Source organism: Anser cygnoides, chromosome 1 (assembly GCF_040182565.1).
Source record: "Anser cygnoides isolate HZ-2024a breed goose chromosome 1, Taihu_goose_T2T_genome, whole genome shotgun sequence".
Lineage (NCBI taxonomy): Eukaryota > Metazoa > Chordata > Aves > Anseriformes > Anatidae > Anser > Anser cygnoides.
This window is the reverse complement of record NC_089873.1, coordinates 118,081,097-118,099,921: the sequence shown is the minus strand read 5'-3', so window position 1 is coordinate 118,099,921 and position 18,825 is coordinate 118,081,097. Positions and strand designations below refer to the sequence as shown.

The window sequence follows — 18,825 nt, the reverse complement described above, 5'->3', positions numbered from 1 at the left end:
ACCCAGAGGTGGTCGGGCACTGGGACAGGCTCCCCAGGGACGTGGTCATGGCACTGAGCCTGTCAGAGTTCAAGAAGCCTCTGGACAAGGCTCTCAGACATAGGGTATGATTTTTGTGTGGTCCTGTGTGGAGCCAGGAGTTGGACTCGATGATCCTCGCGGGTCCCTTCCAGCTCAGGAAATTCTTTGGTTCTGTGATTCCCAGCTCCAGAGGAAAGGAGGAGGCAAGGCACCAGGGCAGCAGCAGATGCCCACGCTGACCTGGCCCATCGAGCCCCTGTGGCACGTCCACTGTAGAGCAGCATTCAAAGAGCAAAGAGACTGGCATGCTGCTGCCAAAAGCATTGCTGCTGCCTTCAGTCTGTCCTTTATACATATATGATCCGTGTTGTGAGCTCTCATGAAGCTCCTGCACACTGTGGGAGCCACCTGCAGCTCTGCTAGCCGGCTGCTGCAGCGAGAAGGAGTGCAGTGCGGGATGCAAGAAAAAGCCAGACGAGTTTCCTGCTCTTGTGGCTGCAACGGGGGAGCTTAGCGACTTGATAGCATGCACCAGAGAGCTCAAAACCAGAGGCAAGTAGAGACAATCTGGTGTTTACCATCTTGTAATACCTCCTAGGTTTTAAACCAGCAAGGAGCCTTCTCTATAATTTTGCGATATTGTTGAGCTTATTTAAAGAAAGCATGTAAAGAGGTTTAGAAAGCAGCACAGCCAGCTAACTAGCTACAAAAATAGCTGAAGAAATAATAAAATAGATGCCGTACCTCTATGACCATGTTGAGGCAAAATAACAGTAAAAAAAAAAAAAAAAAAAAAAAAAAGCTGGCGAGTCTGAAGCAATGTGTACAGGAATTCTGTTGTTGTTTTTTGTTCCTACGCACATGCCATTCGTGTGAGGTGCTGTTTGTGCTCCGCTCGCCGTGGCTGCGGACGTCACTGTCTGGCACTGCGCAGGTAATGGATTCGGGGCAGCTTGCAGGTGGCGGCACAAGGCTGCGCTTGTTTTCCTTTCCTTTTTGATTAACCACGCTTCTCCTGCACCAAGGTCACGGCGTGGCGGGGAGAAAAACGGGAGAGGAGAAAAAATGGAAAAGTATGCGCAAGAAGAGGTGGAAATTAAAAAGTTTGGGAGCCCTCTCCGCTGCCCCTACCTCTCCCCAGCACACCGATAGCACTGGGGCTGGTGGCCGGCTCTCCACCTGTGTGCTGCCTGTGCCAAATTGTGGGTGCTTATGGACCTCAGAGGATCAGGGCTTCGGGGCTGCATGGGGATGCCCGAGGGATATAGGTGCTCGGCATCGCTGGGGCTGGGCTCTGCTCATGGCCTCGGGTGCTCTTTGCAGTCAGCATTTGGGTATGAGGCAAAGCTGTCGCGGGTGGGAGATGCCAAGCTCTTGCCCCCAGCACCCTCGCTTGGCTCTCTACAACACAGGAGTCCACGTCCCTGGGGTGAAACAATACGTGGGGTTTTTAGCAGCCTAGCGAACAGCTTGCTTCCTGCACGGGTTTTGTTGCCTTGGCTTTATTTATTTATTTTAAGGTTACAGAGCATCAAAGAAACATAGGAAGCCGGGGACGTTTGCCACTATAGAAATGCTACCTCGCTGGAAGGGAAGTCATTTTTAGCCAGACGACTCAATGTTTGTTATCCTTCAGTTAATACAGCCAAACATAACTTGAGTACCTGAGGCAGCTGGAGCAAAAAACCAAGCTAACTTCAGCCCATGCATTAAGGATTCTCCGTCTGAGAGCTGTCTCAAGCAAAGCCCCTTGTTTTTGCTTTTTCAGGCTGACAGCTAACAAGATATAAAGAGGAAGCTGGGCATCCCTGGTAATATAAAGGTAAAGCAAACATACGGTTTTAATAAGCAACAGCAACAACAAAACCAAGGAACCTTTCAGGACTACTTTACAAGTACGACTCCTTGGTGATGTCTCAGCACATTCTTAATTTTTCTGCTCCAATTTCTTTTCCTTCTTGTTGCTAGGCCTTGAGTGGTCACTTGTAGGGATTAGGCATGATTTGTACACAAGTGCATAAAAACCTATTGGCCCAGGGGGCCACTAAGTAGTCGCTATAATAGTGATTTCCTCCAGGATCCCTCCTCCATAAACCCACGCTCTAGCAAATGAAAGCACCTCAGTCCAGGAGCCAGAAGTGCTTCAAGAAATGTGGAAAAAGAGCAGGTCGTCAGTCCTGGGGTGATGCTAGGAGCGGGTGATGCTCCATGCTACAGACAAAGGAGCGACAAGAGCCTTGTCCTCTGCCCACATGGACTGAAGGGTTACACCTCTCCCTTATTCTACATCTAATAAATGATTTAACCTTGAGGACTCTGAAAGACTTTCAATGCCATAAACAGGTCTTCCTGTCCTGTGTCCTGTCTTGAGCTGCATCCCCCAGCATGACGAGCTGGGGCATGGAAGGAGCCTGGGAGGAGAGGTGTTTTCCAGCCGCGGCAGCCTGTCACCAGCAAGGTGTGATTATCTGAAGTGCAAGCGTAAGGCACAAACAAATATGATCACTGGATGGTAATTGTGTTTCTTTGTTTGAAACATGGAAGCCGTCTAGGAAATATATATCTAAGAGGGATTTTATAAAGCACAGACAACTTGGGTAAAACATTCTGGAGACTGAGAATTTCAGCTTTTTATGAGATTTGTGATATTTGCTGATTTCAGTTACTGAAATGAGACAAGCCTGCTATATTACAGTCAGTGTTCCTGCTTCCTCCTTGGAAAGGTATGTGGGGGAAAAAAAAAAAAGAAAAAAAAAAGATTAAAGGCAAAAACAACTCTGAGCAGAACGAGAGAATCATTTCAAGTTTTGGGTGTAGTTTCAGGTTGTTCTTTATTTTATCTGAACCGGTTGTCCCACCCCTAATTACAACAGCATTAACACATTCCTGGGTGTGGCCACTTGAAATTCTCAAGTGGCCAAAAAATTTTCAGCTACGTAATGTACTTAAGGTGTCTATCAGCGGACCACTTTCAATCATGTATCCAGAGCCACAGAAACACAGCGCGGTCCCGCTGGCTTCTCCACCGGCCTCTGACCCTGTGTTTGCTTTAGTCCAGGAGGACCACGCCGTTCCTTTCCTCTAAGGTCGAACCTTAGTCAGCATCGCTGCGGGTTGTAGTCTCCCCGCCGCAGCCCAGATGGGCAGATAAAGCACGCTGGCAGTCCTACAGAAGGAACAGCGGGGCCCTAGCAGCTCCCACCGCATTTCCATCAGGAGTTTTGGGGGCGAGGCTTTTTCTTTTCAGCTTTGCCCAGGTGACGCTGCTGGCAGTCTTGTCCATCTCTTTCTCCCTTTGTGGGTTTTTCTCAAGCCAGGTAGAAAATACAGTTCCCACGGCAGATGGTGCAGCTAGACACCTGGCTTTTACTCACCAGTGGCTTTTATCTTGTTTCTTAGGGCCCGTGGTAAATGGCAGTGCGTGCGAGACACCACTTACAGTACGTTTGTGCGTGAAGCCTCCTCTGGATAATCTGATAGCTTCATAGCACCCAGCAGCCTAATTTGGCTTCAAAACACGGAGTTTCTCCCTCTTCTGACTCCACGAAGACAAGCAACATTTGGAAAGCTTTCCCAACAAACCGAGATAAGGTTCGCTGCTTCTGAAAGTATGCATTGTTAGTAGCCACATGGATATTTACAAGCCTACCGTAAAAAATAAACATGCCGTGGCACTGGACTGAAAGCCAAGAAAAACTGATCTAACATCTAAGAACACGGGCTGCAGTGCTGGGTTTCATGAGCTGTGTGTGGGAAGCCTCAGAAGTTTGGATGCTCCACCGGGACCTGGAAGCACAAAGGTGCTGCACAGTTGGTTTTCCCTTTTCAGTTTGGTTGACTGGTTTCTCATGAAATTTGGCTTGGTTTGGTCTTATTCTTCATTCTTCTCAGCTGTTTTGCCTGCAGAGGCTGGTGTTGGAAGCTCGGCGTGAGAATCGCCTTTCCTTTTCGTCCTAGCTATTAAGAAGTGAGGACACTCCGGAGCTCTCACGGAGGGACGCGGGTGAAATTCCAGCCTCATGGCGGAGACACGTGCCTGGTCGATGGGTTGGGACCCCTCATCTCTCCTTAAGTGTGGGTTTTAAGTTGTCATGCAAAGTGAAATGTTGTCAACGGGTGAAACCGAGCTGCGCCTTTCTTCCTCCCTTTGCGTGTCATCTCATACGCTCAGGACAGGCATCTAGAGGACACAAGGTGGGGGTCAGGATCCTTTGCATAGAGAATGGGAAAATATCGGCTCTCCCGTGGTAAATAGGAAGTCTTTATCTCTCAGCACTGAATAAATAATCCTGCAGAAATACTGAAAACGATCAAAGAATAAGTGAATCTTTTAGCTTTCCTTATGCATGCTCTTCCCACTTTTACTTTTCTTACCATCAGTTTGTTTTTATTAGGTTCTGTGAACTTTTAATTTATTTTTCAAGGTATTTTCTGATACCCTGTAAACATTTGGTGCCAAACACCCAATAACTTAGGCCTGTGATCCAGACTGGTGTCAGCAGCAGTGCTCAGGGCTGCACTGTGTGTTACGCAGCCCTGTAAAACAACTAATCTGACAGACGGGTGAGAGGCTTTGAGAAGATCTGGAGATGATACGATATGATATGATATGCTGCTACCAAAATGCTCAATGTGGATTCTTTTACTGAAAAAAAAAAAAAAAACCCACAATTTGCGATGGTTGCTCACATTAAAGAGAAGGCCCAGTACTATCACAAAGCAGACAGAAGTGTGAACAACTAACGGCGGTAGACTCATTGCTATTAAAATAAAAGGTAGGCAGAGGTTCCCGGCACTTGCTCTTCACAGTTTTTTTTCTGGCAAAGGGCTCATCAAGGACAGGACACATCGGAGGACCGCGAACTTTTTTTAGTTGTGGCAACAAGAGCACCAGCGACATGTAAACACAAGCCCCAGATAAGCTGGAAAGGTTATCTTTCGTTTAAAAGGCATCCTTGCCGTAGATCAAGCCAGACACAATCTGTGTGCTTCCCAAAGGGAGGAAATCTTGCTCTCGTGTACCCAGGAATAGCAACATCCATTTGCTGTGTACCCACTTTTGCTGTCTCTAAGCGAACACTGCGCCGATCTCCCTTGCAGATGGCGTACTTCTGAGCAGCAGGACACAGCAACAGCACCCATGGACAAGCGTGTTTCTGTGCTAAATGTATGCCAGAAATGTCGAGGAATCTTTTAAGCACACACAAAGACACCTCAGGAGCCAGAGGCTTTCAGGAGAGCTCAAACCATGCTTCGGCGTCTAAAGAAGGGACAGCATTTCAGCATCCTGTGCCTGTAGCCAAAGAGGTAACTTCTGTGAGTAGGCAGAATACTTCAGAAAACCCAATGTCTATTTTTAGTGATGAAAATGTATATGAGAGTCTCTGGAAATCCTTCTACAACTGAGGCTTAGTGTCCCTTTGAACATCTGATCTCAGTTTTTGTCAGTCTCTCTCCGCAGTGAGCTGAAGTAAATCATGCGGTCACTGGGGTTTTCAGAGGGGTATTTTCTGTAGTTTATCTATACACGAACATCTTGCTGTGCTCTTCAAGTGGCCACGTGCCTCGATATAGCAGCTGCCTCTTCTGCTTCATTAGAAGAAACAAAGGGGAAATGGTGCTGCAATGCAGGCTGGAAAATGCCAAGGTCAGATGGTACGATGCTTGCATGGCCACTGAGAACTTGGTTTGCTGGAGGTATGGACCTAAGAACTGCCATCATCTAAGGAGAAAGGGCAGGATACGGTAGATTATAGTGGGGAAAAATGTCCTGGGTAATATAGGTTGTGGAAAACGCTGAGTCCGGACGCCTGAAAGGGTCTTCATGGGACCAGCCAGCATCCAGCCAGTTGTAGGGCCAGGTTTGGGTCAACACGACCTTACTCCTTTGGGTCCTCCCAAACGCATCTGCAGGGTGCTCCCCAGGGGCACAGGAGAGGGCTCTTCAGCTGAAGCCCACCCCACACCTGCACCACCCACTGCCACAAGGAGCCAAGGCCACCGAGTGAGGGAAATGACACAGCAGCCGCTGCTGAGAGGGTGCTGCCGTGCTTCCTCTCGAGCAGCAGAGAGGTTTTAACTGCTGTGCCTCGCTTCCTGCCCCGTGTAATGCTGCTTTCTCGGTGCTGCCCTGCATTCGCTCTGGGGACAAGGGCGAGGAGGAAGGAGAGCCCAGATGGTCGCATTCAAAAGCTCCGAGAAACAAAAGATCCCCCCCTTCCTCTTCCTCACGGGCTGCTGGCTGCAGCTGGCTGCCCCTCGCCTTGGCTTTGCCCTGCTAAAGGATGCAGTGAAAGGAGATCCCCGAGCAGAGCGCCGGGGTTTCACCGCGCTCCTGAATCACGCCGCTTTCTCTCGGTGACGTGCCGGAGGTGCCTGTCAGAAAGCCCTGCCAGCCACCACCTTCCGCTTTAAAGGTTATTCGGCGGCATCAAGGGATTCCCTCAAATGACTGCGAAAAGTCTCTCTGAGCAAATTACGAAGCTTTTATTTATTTTTTTTTTCCGTTCCTTTCTGAAGGAGAGGATTTGTGTTACCATAGCCATTGAGCCCCTGTCCTTCTCCAGCTGAGCCTGCGGCTCTGCCCGGCCTCCCAGAGCAAGTCAACCATGTCACCAGATTTTCCCAAGGAAAGCCTAGGTGCAGCTACAGGTCACCCTGAAGACAGTCCTCCCTGTGACCACGGTCTCTTTTTAATCAAGCAACCGTGACTCAGTCACTTACAGGAGGTCTTTACAGGCACCTGGGGACGGTGCAGATGGGGTGGGTGTACCTCGTCCCACTGTGAGCGCCTGCAGATAGCTCTGTTTGCTCTGGGCTCCCTTTATCGTCAGTGGGGAATAGCAGGCGTTCCTATGCCGTGAGTCATCCCATCTCTTTTAGACGTCATCTACCCAAGGATGAGGCAAACTGTGTCCTAGAAATGCCTGCTTCTCCCCATTTTCCATACACAGCTAACTCAGGTGTAAATGTTTTAGGCCTTTGTTTCCTATTTGTTCACAAACAGAGATGCTTCCAAAGGAAAAAGGAATTTCCTCCTCCTCTACCCTTTTCTTTTATGATTTCTCATCTACAGTTGTTTTGGGACTGCAGATGAATTCTGTCCTGTGATACTTCAGGGACTAGCCCTCTCTGTTCCCTCCTCCCAGGTGTGATTTAAGAACCCAAATCTGGAAGACTGGTTGCCACCTGGTTGCGTGGCATCCTTTGAAGGAGTGGGTGACCGAGTCTTGATGCAATAGCTGTGCTTCAGCTAGGAAAAAATGTTGCTTGCCTACAAGAATTTTGTCTCTTTGATGTGTTGAATATGTATTTACATTCTGTTACAGACCAGGGAGCTGTAGGCACCGTACAAAAATAAATCGCAGATACCATTGTTCTCCAGTTGGTCTGCTCCCTCCTACCCATGTCTCCAGAGCAGATAGCTAGATTCTTGTTTGGGGGCCTGGTGAGTTTCAAGACAGGGCTTCTGTCTGGTATTTCCCCATTATTGTGGCCCCGATCCAGTGACATATTTTCATGCCTGGCTCCAGCCAGAGGGGGCCACACATGAACATGGGATTGGGCATGGGCTTGGGGCTTTGGCTGTATCAGGACCTTCCTAAAGAATCGGACTCCGTGCGATTCCTCTCTTTCCTGCTGCTTGCTTATTGCCAGTGTTTCTACTCCCCATAGGTGCTGGGAAAGGCATGTCCTCGCTTTCAGTCAGAAATGATATCATCACCTGCCCTTAGCAATGTTATTCTCTTTCCTGCTGAGCTTAGGCAATACTGCAACATGCCTAAACAGTGCATCCACAACAAGTAATGGCATCATCTTGCCTTCAAAACAAATCTGTGGTGGGTGGAATTAGCCATGCTGAATGATGCTGGCCTGATTGATAATGATCAGTGAAGAAACTGCTTCAGCTATTCAGTCATTCACCTCTGGTCACCCTCATTTTGGAGAGGGTGGAAACTACTTGTACTCTGTCTTCATACCACCAAGAGGAAAAACTGCTGGTATTTTTTAATCAAATGTCCATTTAGACGGGTCATTGGTAAAGAACGGGGGGGAAAGAGGGGCATTTCCACATCACCTGTTGTGGTTGTCCCTAATCTGTCTCCTCGGTTTATTTCTGCCTTCTGCCCCTAATGCAAATCTGGCTGCTCCCTTGAACAACAAAAACCACAAAACACCTGCCTGCAGCCTGTCCTGTGCACATATAGATGTGGTATTTCCTTCCTGAGCTAAAAGGATATCTGAGTAAAGGGAAGAGCACTCAGTTTGTGGTAAACAGTTTGGCTGAGTTTTGCTTGTTATGTGTGTCCAGTTTTTCAGAAATGTGTGAGAATGAGTTCAAAGAACATACAGCTGGTTCTGTCATCTCCAAGCCTGATCTTCCACCTTTCCAGAGGACAGCTGCCTTGAGAGCAGCGTAACTCAGAGCTGCATGCTCATAACATGAGTAGAAGAGATGGGCCTATCTCTGTCCTTCAGTTCTCCATAGGCAAAATTATTACAGGTGGGGCAAAACACAAAGTCTATGTTTTAGGATGCCTAGTGTCTCCCATTACATAAAACCCTGTGTTAAGACATTTGCCAGACTGCAAGTGTTTGAAATCAAGTTTTTCGTTACAGGTGTCTGCATCATCTGGAAGGGACATCCACTGAAATGTTTCCTAGAAAAAGGTTAGGGCAGAACAAGGTATGTATCTTGTTTTTAAGGACCTGTTCTTCAAACTGCTGTATTGGTCCCCATGTTCCAGAGCACAAGATCTGAAATATGGCAGGAATTCTGTTAAGGATGGATGTGTTTTTCCCCTTTTCTGTGAAAAACCAACTTAAATTATGAACTTTCTCATGAATAGCACAAAAAGAGGAGGCCAGGTGAAGACAGGAAGATGGACTAGAAGATGGTAAGCCAGAGCTTTAAGAGAAAAGAGTAAGGCCTGGGAGAAGGTAAGGGAGGTGAGATGGGGGCACATGAGCAGAAGAGAAAAGGATATGGGTATCAGGAGAGTTTGTGAAGGGAAGGCAGAAATTCTGGTCTGATTCAGAGAAAGGAAGGAGGAGGAGATATCTGGGAAAGGAGTTGGAGATGGGGTCACTAGGAGAGGGCTGAGGTTTCCCCCAGGAATTTGAGAGAAAAGACTGAGGAGAGGTGAGGTCCTTCTGCAGAGTGCAAAGGGACAGGTTGTCCAAGGGAGCAGTGCTTTGGCCTCTGGTGTTGTAGGACAGAGGGACATCTTCAGTGGGACACAGGAGGCAGAATAGATAGTGGTTAGATAAAGGTTGGTTTGTCTCTTTGAAGAGACCAGGCTAAACGGAAGCTGAAGGGCAAGAAGAGAGCATTATCAGAGACTAGACTTCAATGTCAGGATGCTGGGAGGCAGGAACTGGAACCAGGAGCAGGTCTGAGCTGCAAGGAGGCAGGGCTTGGGCACAGGGCAGCAGGCTGGTGCCTGGCAGAGCAGCTGAGGGCACCTGGGAAGGATTGTGTTGTGGCTGGAGAACCGTGCAGCTAATCCTCAGTTGTCTGAGCTTGTTAGACCTTAGATGCTAGAGAGGCTGAGTGCTGCCAACTGCAAGGCTGATAGCTCTGGCTGGGGGAAGGCTGGCTGGAAATTATGGGGCTTCAGCTGGAGTCACAGGAGAGGACAGCCAGGGAGTTAAAGGGGAGAAGAAGGCAGAGCTGCCAGGAAGATGCTTGCTGACCTCTTACTCTTCCTCCCAACTCCAGGGTGTCAAGCCTGCACAGGGCACACAGAAAAACATTTACTGCGTTGAGTGTACACCACTCTCGAACACAGACTGGAAACCAAGCTGGAGAGTCCTACGGTTGTTCTGCTGCCAACAAAGCCTCATGAAATGTGCTAATTACATGTGTCTGCTTATGTATAGATGGGTAACAGGGGTGCCCCAAATACATATACATGTAAAATGCAAGTAAGTGTATCTAAAAGAGTATCTTAAAGTGCATAGAAGTGTAAAATGAATATTGTATATTTCATTTGTATATAGTCTAAATCTCAAATATCTCTTGCCTAAAATGATGTCTTAGAGTCTGGAACTCTATTTGAACCTACTCTGCAAAGCTTGTGTTGCAATGGGAAACAAGTGGCTGACACCAAACTGTAACCAGCTGTTCCTTCAGTTTGGCTATAAGTGGAAGCAGGAGAATTTGACTTGCAGACATGCTGCAGGCTTTCTGATGCAGCTTAATGTGGTAGTGTCTGTCAAAGACACTGAGCCCTCTATAACGCTGAGTGCTGGGAAAGCTCAGGCTCTGAGCGCGTCACACTTCCAGTTCCAGCACCAAAACTAATATATCCATTCTTGTTGTCTCTTCCTCAGTTTTCCAGCTTTAAATGGATTTTGTGAAGCTGGGTGGGGCCACTTGGCAAATGTCATGATACATTAGTGATGGGGAGTTCAGAAAACACTGAAATAATTGGGTTTTAGAGCAGTGCTGGAGAGAGGTGCAGCACACAAGGCCTGCAGCCACAAGTTCATGGGTACAGAACAGGCTGAAGACTAAAACAGCAGTGCGCTGGCCATCTCATGCTCTGAGTGAGGTAAGAACTTGAGGAGCAGGCAATTAGAAATTGTTTCCCAAGGCAGACAGACAAAGACGATGATGTAAGGCCACAGGTGGCCTTAATCATAGCGTTTCCTAACTTTGGACTCCGCACCTCCATTAATGTTGTTTGTAAGGAGCGCATTGCGTGCTGTGAGGAACTGATGCTGAAGAACAAACATCAGCTATATGAGCAGGATTTCCCTGCTATGAGGGCAGACTTTGCCTGAAGGACCACCCTCCAGACATCCCGCATGCAGACAAGTCTGCAGGCACCACTTAGGGAGCTGGCGCTTCCATAGGAAGGCTTCATATTGGGTGCCCTTCAGGACATAGTCTAAGGGGAGGGAAACAACTTGTTTTTAAAGGAGATACACCCTTCTTCCCCTTACATTTACATCTGTCGGGGCCTTGAGGACACTAACAACCCTTAATGGCCTGGACCAGTCTCACCTGGGGCCTTCCCCCACACCCAGCCCGTGGGTCCAGGAGACCAATTTCAGCTCGGCCTGGGTCTGTCTGTCCCTGCCTGGCCCATGCTTTAGGTGTGACTGTCTCCAACCCTGTCTCCCAGATGGCCCTGAGGTCTATGCTGCTGAGAGCCTGTCTCCAGCATACTGTGGGCTCTTTGAAAATCTCCTCAGGACAGCGCTGCTCATTCTGGTACCTCCTGAGCGTGAAGGTTTCATGCTGGTCATGAGCTGGGCCATCCTCATCCTGGTCAGGAGAAGAAGGCATAGAAACCCTTCTCTGATTCAGTAGCTGGCCGATACTATCCTCTTACTACGGTTCAGCCCTCTGCCTTGCCATCTCACCTTGAGGCTTTGCTGCCAGGAGGCAAAATGCTCTGTAAAATCTCCGCGAGAGCTGCTGACCACGCTGAGGAAGCAGGTGTATCGGGCGGGCCGTGCACAATGCCTGCCTGCTTGCCAGTTTTCCTGCTCACTGGGCATAACACCGTGGGTCAATATGTAACTTGGGGTAATGGCTTCAGATGACACCGAGAACAGCAAAGAAACATCCCACACGATACTCTGTGTGTGTGCCGTGTGGTTTTGGAGGGGAAGGGGGAGGCCTGAGGTGAAAATCCAACCTGCTCAGCTACAGCTATTTTGATCCTGCTGGGCCAAAATAGATTCAGGTTATGGGAGGTTTAGGAACGGACTGACTAGCTGTCCCCTCTACAAGTCTCTTTCCAGGCTAATCTGCAGGAGCAGACAGAGTATGAGAAATTTTCCTTGGGATAGTCCCAGATTGTTCTGATCTAAAAAAAGGGCATGAGGACTCTCAGAAGAGACCACACTCCCTTGTGACGTGAAGCCCTTGTGCGCAGCAGAAAGAGAGTTTTGACCGTTCTTGGAAAAAGACAGAACTCGGTGGAAGTGGGCTCAGAAATTTGCAATAAAAAATTAAGCCTTGGAGATTTCACTCTAATAGCTGTGCGTGTCCAAGCGTGCTGCTGCCCGACCGGCTCCGTCTTGCACTGTCTCCCCTCCTCGTGCCCCTTCCACCTGCCCCGCATCTGTGCCTTCTCATTCATCAGGCACTGCTCCTCATCTAATCGAAGCCTCCGGCACGGCTGCGGGCCAGATGGCACCAACCCCTCTGGCCGAGCGCCAGTAAAGCCCAGGAACTTGCCAGTTTGCGTTGGCTGCTGCCATGTATTTAGCTTTCTTTCACATTTTTGTGATAATACATCATGTGGGTTTTGTGTGTGCGTGTGTCTTTTCCTCCATCTATTCTAGAGCATTAATTTAGATCCAGTCCTCCTGCATCTTCTTGGCTCATTGATTTAGTTTTGTAGGTCCCTCTCACTGGACCTCACTGCACACTGGATTGTGAGCTTCTGAGGAAAACCAAAAAAAAAAAAAGGGGGTTTATAAAGCTCCTGGCAAGGTGACCCCCCTGTCCTGATTGAGGTGTAGGCAAATGCCAGCATAAGACAAACAAAAGGAAAATAAGTTTGACTTCAAATAGTCCTTGAAGCCGGTTCTTACAGCACCTCATCAGTATTTGCCTGTGTAAGGTGACACTGTCAGGCTGCTTTGCTTTGTGTTAGCGGCCAGTTTGGTGATGGTTCCTTGCTCTTGTGATCTATCATGGATCTTGTGATCTATCATGGATCTTGTGATATTTGTTGCTTTCTAAAAGCCTGGATGTTTGTGGTCACATGAGAATCAGAGACATCAGTTTTTCTGCTGTTTCTAGGCCTCATGGTCATAGGGAAATGGTTAAGGGCCTCCACGGTGAACCTGAAGACAAGGATATCAGAAGACAAATAGACCTTCAGGTAGGCTGAGGTTTCGTTGTTTACCTATCTTCTTGTCCTTTTCAAAGCACACTGCTTGAGTCACTCTAATCCAATGTCACGGTGTGGGGAAGCTTGAATCATGAACTTTCAAGCATGCAAGATTGGTTGTGTTTTATTTAGGTAGCAGCTCTGTGTTACTCTCCTAGCTTATACATCCTCCTCAGGCTTGCTCTTTATCCTGACATTAGACCATAAGTGTGTTTTCCTCAGGAGCAGTGAGTACAGAAGTTGGAGAGGAGACTGGTAAGCCATCAGAGAACTCATCTTTTCTTACCCACGGTTTTCTAGGGAAAAAAGACTGCACCACGCTGAGGTTATGGACAGCTTTGGAAAGTCCAGCACTGAAGTTCTGCTGTGGTTGCCCCCCTCTCAATCAGTATGGGATTTCCCCCACCTCGGCCCCGCAATTTCTAGCTCTCCTAAGTATGGAAACTGGGAAACAATGGAAAAAATGAGGCAGCCTGCCCTTTCAGAAGACATTTTGTAATGTCACTGTGCTTCCCTGCTCACAGCCTGCAGGTGATGTTGATCGTGTTTACAGGAAATGCCATGAGCAATTTGCAAAGCGAAAGCAGCTTACTCTCGGGTTAGGGCTTGCCTGGCTGGGAAGTGCCGCACCGCGTGCTTGGAGAGGAGCAGCCTGGGGAGAAGCTTGTGCAGTTCTTCTTCCAATGGTGGTGCAGAAACGCAAGGGCAGCTTGAGGCCAGCGTGACATGTCAGAAAGCCCTAGCTTGAAGTTGCCACCTTACTAGAGGAAGCCATTTCTAGCCCCTTTTTCACCTTATCCTGTTGTATATTTACTCCAGGATATGGCACAGATTAAGCCCAAGAGCACACATACCAAGCGCTTCTGTCTGTCCCAACAAATTCCCTCCCTCAGTGTATCACATCACATTTCTACTAGTCTGGAACTGGAGATGGGTTTGGCATTTCTGTGGGCTTACACCAGGGCTGCGAAGACTCCTCAGCCACTATCTGGAAAGTAGAAGAGACACAGTGTTGAAAAAACTTGTGCTTTTCAGTCCCTCTCAGGGGCCTACAGCTCTTGGGGACAGCAGGTGGCTGCTGAGCTCTCCAGGTAGCCCTGCTCATGCCTCCATGCTCCCACAAACAGTGCGATTCCCGAGCATGTTGAGAGCTCTCCCTGCTCTGTTCCTCCCTTCCCATGTTTCCTTGAAATCCTCTACTTGCCATTCAGAGTGAAAATCTAGGTTATACAGTGCAATTTATCCCCAGTAAGTTCTAGTACAAAAACTGGGGGGAACGGGGTAGTGGGTGGGAAGGAGGAGAGCAATGGAAATGTACCACAGCACCACATCTATTCAGCTCCTTGTTTCATGGTGGGGTACCAGCCTCACCAAGAGCTCCTAGCCAAGATCTCCTACATCTTCTGTGGGCAGGATGGATGACACTAAACCCAGCCGTGCCCTCAACACCACCTGGAGAGACGTCAGCCTGCACTGGCTTTCCACTGCGTGCACCAGCAAATAGGGCAAAGCACTAGCTGCACGTGGTCCCCAGCCTGCATCACTTTTCAACCAACAAACAGCATTTTCAGCCTGCAGAAAATGAAAATAAATAAATAAATCATAGCCCTAAGAGGTCTCAATGGAATTGCTGTGGATTTTAGATGTGTTGTGGCTGCTTTCAGTCTCTCCACTCACTCTTTGCATCGCACCACTGCCTGCTGCAGATCCCTGTCTGACTGTGCCTTTTTCCCAGCCCCTGCAGGGCTGGCAAAGTTGGCCATATTGCACAAGGCAAAAGCCTCAGCAGTGGCTGGGGGAAGGAAGCAGAAGCCTGAAGATGTGCCTTGTAGCAGGACTTAGCCAGGGAACACCTTCCCGTCTGCAGGGTAATTCTTTTAAGTAACGCAGTGCCTTACCTTACCCTATTGCACATTTGACCCGCTCTGTCCCCACTATAACCAGCTGCACTGGATATTGACAGAGACCAGGACCTGCCTCTGTGGGAAACCATCTTCCACGAGTGCTCAGCCCTGTCTGAGACCACCCCTGTGTCCCTGTTCCTTCTCCTCAGCACAGCCATCACTTTGTGCCTGATTTTGACAGGCTGAGCTGTGTCTCCCGTGAGCCAATGCACTGTAGTTTATGCCTATGCACTCCTGTGCTGTCATTCCCAGCCCGCTATCATTTCACATCAGGGTGCTCTGCACTCCACCTTTCAGCTCCTTCTCATTACTGTGGGCATGCACATGCCATTATTAGTACTCCGAGAGGCAGAACAGGGCCGGGTTCCTGTGCCAGGATCTGTAAGGAATGATCCTGCCAGGGAGCAAACGCAGCTGAGCTCAAGAAATAGGGCAGGCAGGGAGCACACCCAGCAGTCAGAGGCAAGGGAGGCTGCCTGCATTTAGGCAGCACTGGCCCTTCCTGGCATTTCTCCTTGTCCTTGCAGAAAGGAAAAGATAAAAGAAGTACCCAGCCCAGCAGAACACTTGATTTAGTGCTGCCTCTTCTTCTCAAGGTGTAGCAACCTGCCAGGGACGTGGAGGCGCACAGAGGGAGGTGGAGAGACATGGAGAAACATGGCAGGATATGGGGCAATGTGGAAAGACGTGGAGGAATGTGTAGGGACATGGAGGAACATAGAGGAGGGCAGGATCTGGGGCAGGTGTGGAGAGGCATCCCATGAGCCTGCAGCTGGAGGTGCCTGGTCAAAACCCTGGGTTGATCTGGGAAGAGGGAGGTTGCCTAAGACTAATTTCTTGTACTGCTTGGTGGGCTCAGAGCAGGGAGAAGGCAGCTGGTGCTGTTTTGGCCATGTGCTTAGTGTGTTTGTACCTTGCCTGTCGGCAGGAGGAAACCTGCCTTGTGAGCATCGTGCCTGGCTGGCAGGATTGATATCTGCCCCATCACCCTTTCCAGCAGAGCTTCTTTACCCAAAACACTGTTTGAGTAAAGAATCAAACTGTTGACATGAGTACAGTAGAGATAGCAGTGAAATGTCTAAAGCCAAATGGCTCTCTTAGTAAAGTGAAAGTAATACCCTGGAATAAATGCAGCTTTCTTGTAAGAAAGTGAGCAAATCTGTGCTTTGTTTTCTTTGGCTATTTATGCTATAATCATTCTTTGACTTGATCTAATAGCTGTGGTATGCTTCTTACCAACTTCTTGTAGCACGCAAAGAATAGGCATGAGCTTTGTCTCCCCTGCCTCCCTTTGCCTTCATTTCAAAAATTATAGATCCTGTTAAGCTGTGCTTACACTCACATGAAAGATTTAGGCAATGTCGTGCTTTTCCTTTTCCCCAGCCAATAAACCAGCCAAGAAGAACACTGACCCCTGAGTTTGCGTCAGTCCCCAAGACTTCTCTTTAGGACTCTCTCAGCTGCAAGTATCACTATCCTGACTATTTGGGGACTTCCAGTTTTGGCTCAGTTGAATTTCCTTCTGGATGGAAATACATCCTCTTCAGTTGCTCTGGCCACACTCCCTCCATCGAGTACCGGCTCTTACTAAGCCCAAAGCTTTGAAATGGCTTTCCTCTCAGCATAGTTACTTTTTTTGCCAGGTTCCATTATAAACTGCCTTCTTCCAGATTGTCGTATTATCCATTTATCTAATATTTGTACCCATTTACTGGTCGTGGAAGTATGACATTCATCTTCTGGTGTCTTTGTGTTTCTTGGGATGGGGCTTCATGGGGAAGTGAGAGCAGACCCAATCTCATTGCACTCACACTGCATCGCTCAGAAACGAGGCACTTTCTGCCCAGAAGCTGCATGACTTTCTGCAGGCAGCCCTGTGCCCTAGCCAGCATGGGGAATAACCTGCCATTTGGCTCTATACCAACCCAACAGTGGATACAAACAAGCCCCTGCGTTCTGTACCAAACCTGCATCTTGGCCTGCCTTTATCAGTTCACTGCACTTGGTGCAGCTGGGCCCTCCGCTGAACCAGAAAGCGTGGCATTTGCCAGGACTGAAGTGTGTGTGAGTGTGTGTTTGTAGAGAGGAGGGAGAAGTTTGTGGTTTTTTTGTTTGTTTGTTTGTTTTGTCTGAAAACCCAGCTCATCTGTGCATCATAAAAGGCATTTTGGAATCAAGAGGTTTGTGAAGGTTGTGAGTCGGGGTCGTTAGAGCAGTGCTGTGCTATTGAGACTCTTGCAGGCTACCTCTACGCTTACAGCTGCACGGAGGGAGACAGACAATCTCTTCTCCCGTTCACTAAGCCTGCCTGAACTGGAGTGCTTCTGCATGACTGTGAAGGAAGGAGCTTAATTCTTCCCCATGACCTGCTTCAAGCAAAGCTGCAGCAACGAAATGGACCGTGCTGCGTGAAACGCAAAGTCACGCTAGCATGAGTCAAACATCCCCCTCTGGTGCTGGAGAGCTCAGCTAAAGAGCAAGACAAAGGCAAACACATCAGCAAACTGAAAGCGCGTGTTCTTTTGCTTTCTTCATGGCAACAGCCCAGCAGACTCCGACTGAGATCAAAAAGCACCATGTCACCTGGAGGTCTGTGGAGAAGCAGAGAGATGTTGAAACCTCCCTCCACCTCCATCATCAAAGCCTTCAGTAGGTTTCTTTCCACGCGCTTTTTCATAGCCACTTTTTCAGTTTAAGCAGCCATTTAAAAGGCAGCAACTCATGAGCATAGGTGTAGCTTCTGGTGGCTGAACCGATTAAAATCCCTTCAATGTCACAAGAAAGGGGAAATTCAAGGAGGAAAAGAGAAACAAAAAAAGTCCCGCCTAGGGGACTGGCTAGTTTACATGGACTGGTAATGAGATCATACTGCCACAGTTCAAGGTTACAAATTTGACTTGAGATAAGGTTTAGCAGCAGCTAAAATCTGTAATGGTGGCTGTTCAGTGGCCTGTGTGAAATTAATGGATAGTCTCTTGTAGCCATTTAATTTAACTAGGTAATTGATGTGTGTTTAGTAAAAAATATCACCAAACAGAACTATGAAAATCGTTGATGGACTGACATGTGGTAATGAATAACAAAGTTCACTGAAGTCTTTTGTACTGACGTATCGAATAACGATGTATTCACATCTCTTTGCTCCTGAACTTTTGTCCTGTTTGTTGGAGATGGATGGTAGAGCTTTAGGGCATAAATGTTAGCAAAAGATGTTTTGTGTATTTGCAACACGTCAAAATATTTTTTTCTACTATCACATGCGATTCCAACTTTAAATGTGCCATAAGATAGCAGCATCCAAATGCTGAGCCTCTTCTATATTACAGCTTACAGAGAACACCTTGTCTGAAAAGATGCAGGTTGCTTTATGCTCTGTATCTCTCTGTAGGGAGAATTCAGAGCTTCTGGTGAAGTCCTGTGGTGCTGTGGTGTTGTGCTCTCCTTTTGCAGAGCTCAACGAATTAAAGATGAAGGTATCGGTAGCATTCAGTTTTGGCTTTCACATATATTTTTACTACTGTAAAATACTTTCAAAACTTCTGTACTGCAGCAGCCTTTTCATTTGTGTGCTTTTAAAGCAACTTTGGGTGACAGAAATTACACATGCTGTAAGTATCAGCAACAATGTAAAGAAAGACCAAAAAGAGGCCTGTCAAATATTTCATTCCTGTAAAATAAAGTGAAAGAAGAGACTGAAAATGTTGTCCTCTGTTTTCTGGTGGTAATGTATGTTCATCAACAAAGTACCAAAATCCTTGGTTAACTAAAGTGATAATCTCTGGTAACAAAGGTACTTCCTGGGTACTGGGGATAGACTTGCAGGATGCCTTTATTTTCATTAAATCTCTGATTAGTCAATTTTAGGTTCTTGCAAATGTTCCTGTTATTTGCTCTTGGCGACACTGGAAATCAAACAAAAAGCCACTGCACTTTGTTGCTGTAGGTGTAGTCCTGACACCTGGTTATGTGTATACACCTGATATTTTGAATTGTGGAGAATCTGCAGTCTGAAGCCACTGCTAGTAGCCAGAAAACACACAGGT

General features: G+C 47.8%; 2 long non-coding RNA genes across 6 annotated transcripts; both read left to right on the top strand.

The window, feature by feature from the left end:
• The first annotated feature begins 502 nt into the window (after positions 1-502).
• LOC125181104 (uncharacterized) lies at positions 503-11,972 on the top strand. 5 transcript variants are annotated; one of them, XR_007160142.2, is made up of 5 exons: positions 503-955; positions 1,790-1,843; positions 2,365-2,479; positions 3,421-5,328; positions 8,641-11,972. It is a non-coding gene; the product is annotated as an uncharacterized lncRNA (long non-coding RNA). The 5 variants fall into 5 exon arrangements; XR_010825712.1 differs by having other exon boundaries at positions 503-2,479; positions 8,641-8,707; positions 8,871-11,972; XR_010825715.1 differs by having other exon boundaries at positions 503-2,479; positions 8,641-8,918; positions 9,743-11,972.
• An 83-nt stretch (positions 11,973-12,055) lies between these two features.
• On the top strand, positions 12,056-14,494 carry LOC136786605 (uncharacterized). The gene is made up of 2 exons (XR_010825740.1): positions 12,056-12,869; positions 13,179-14,494. It is a non-coding gene; the product is annotated as an uncharacterized lncRNA (long non-coding RNA).
• Positions 14,495-18,825: the final 4,331 nt, after the last annotated feature.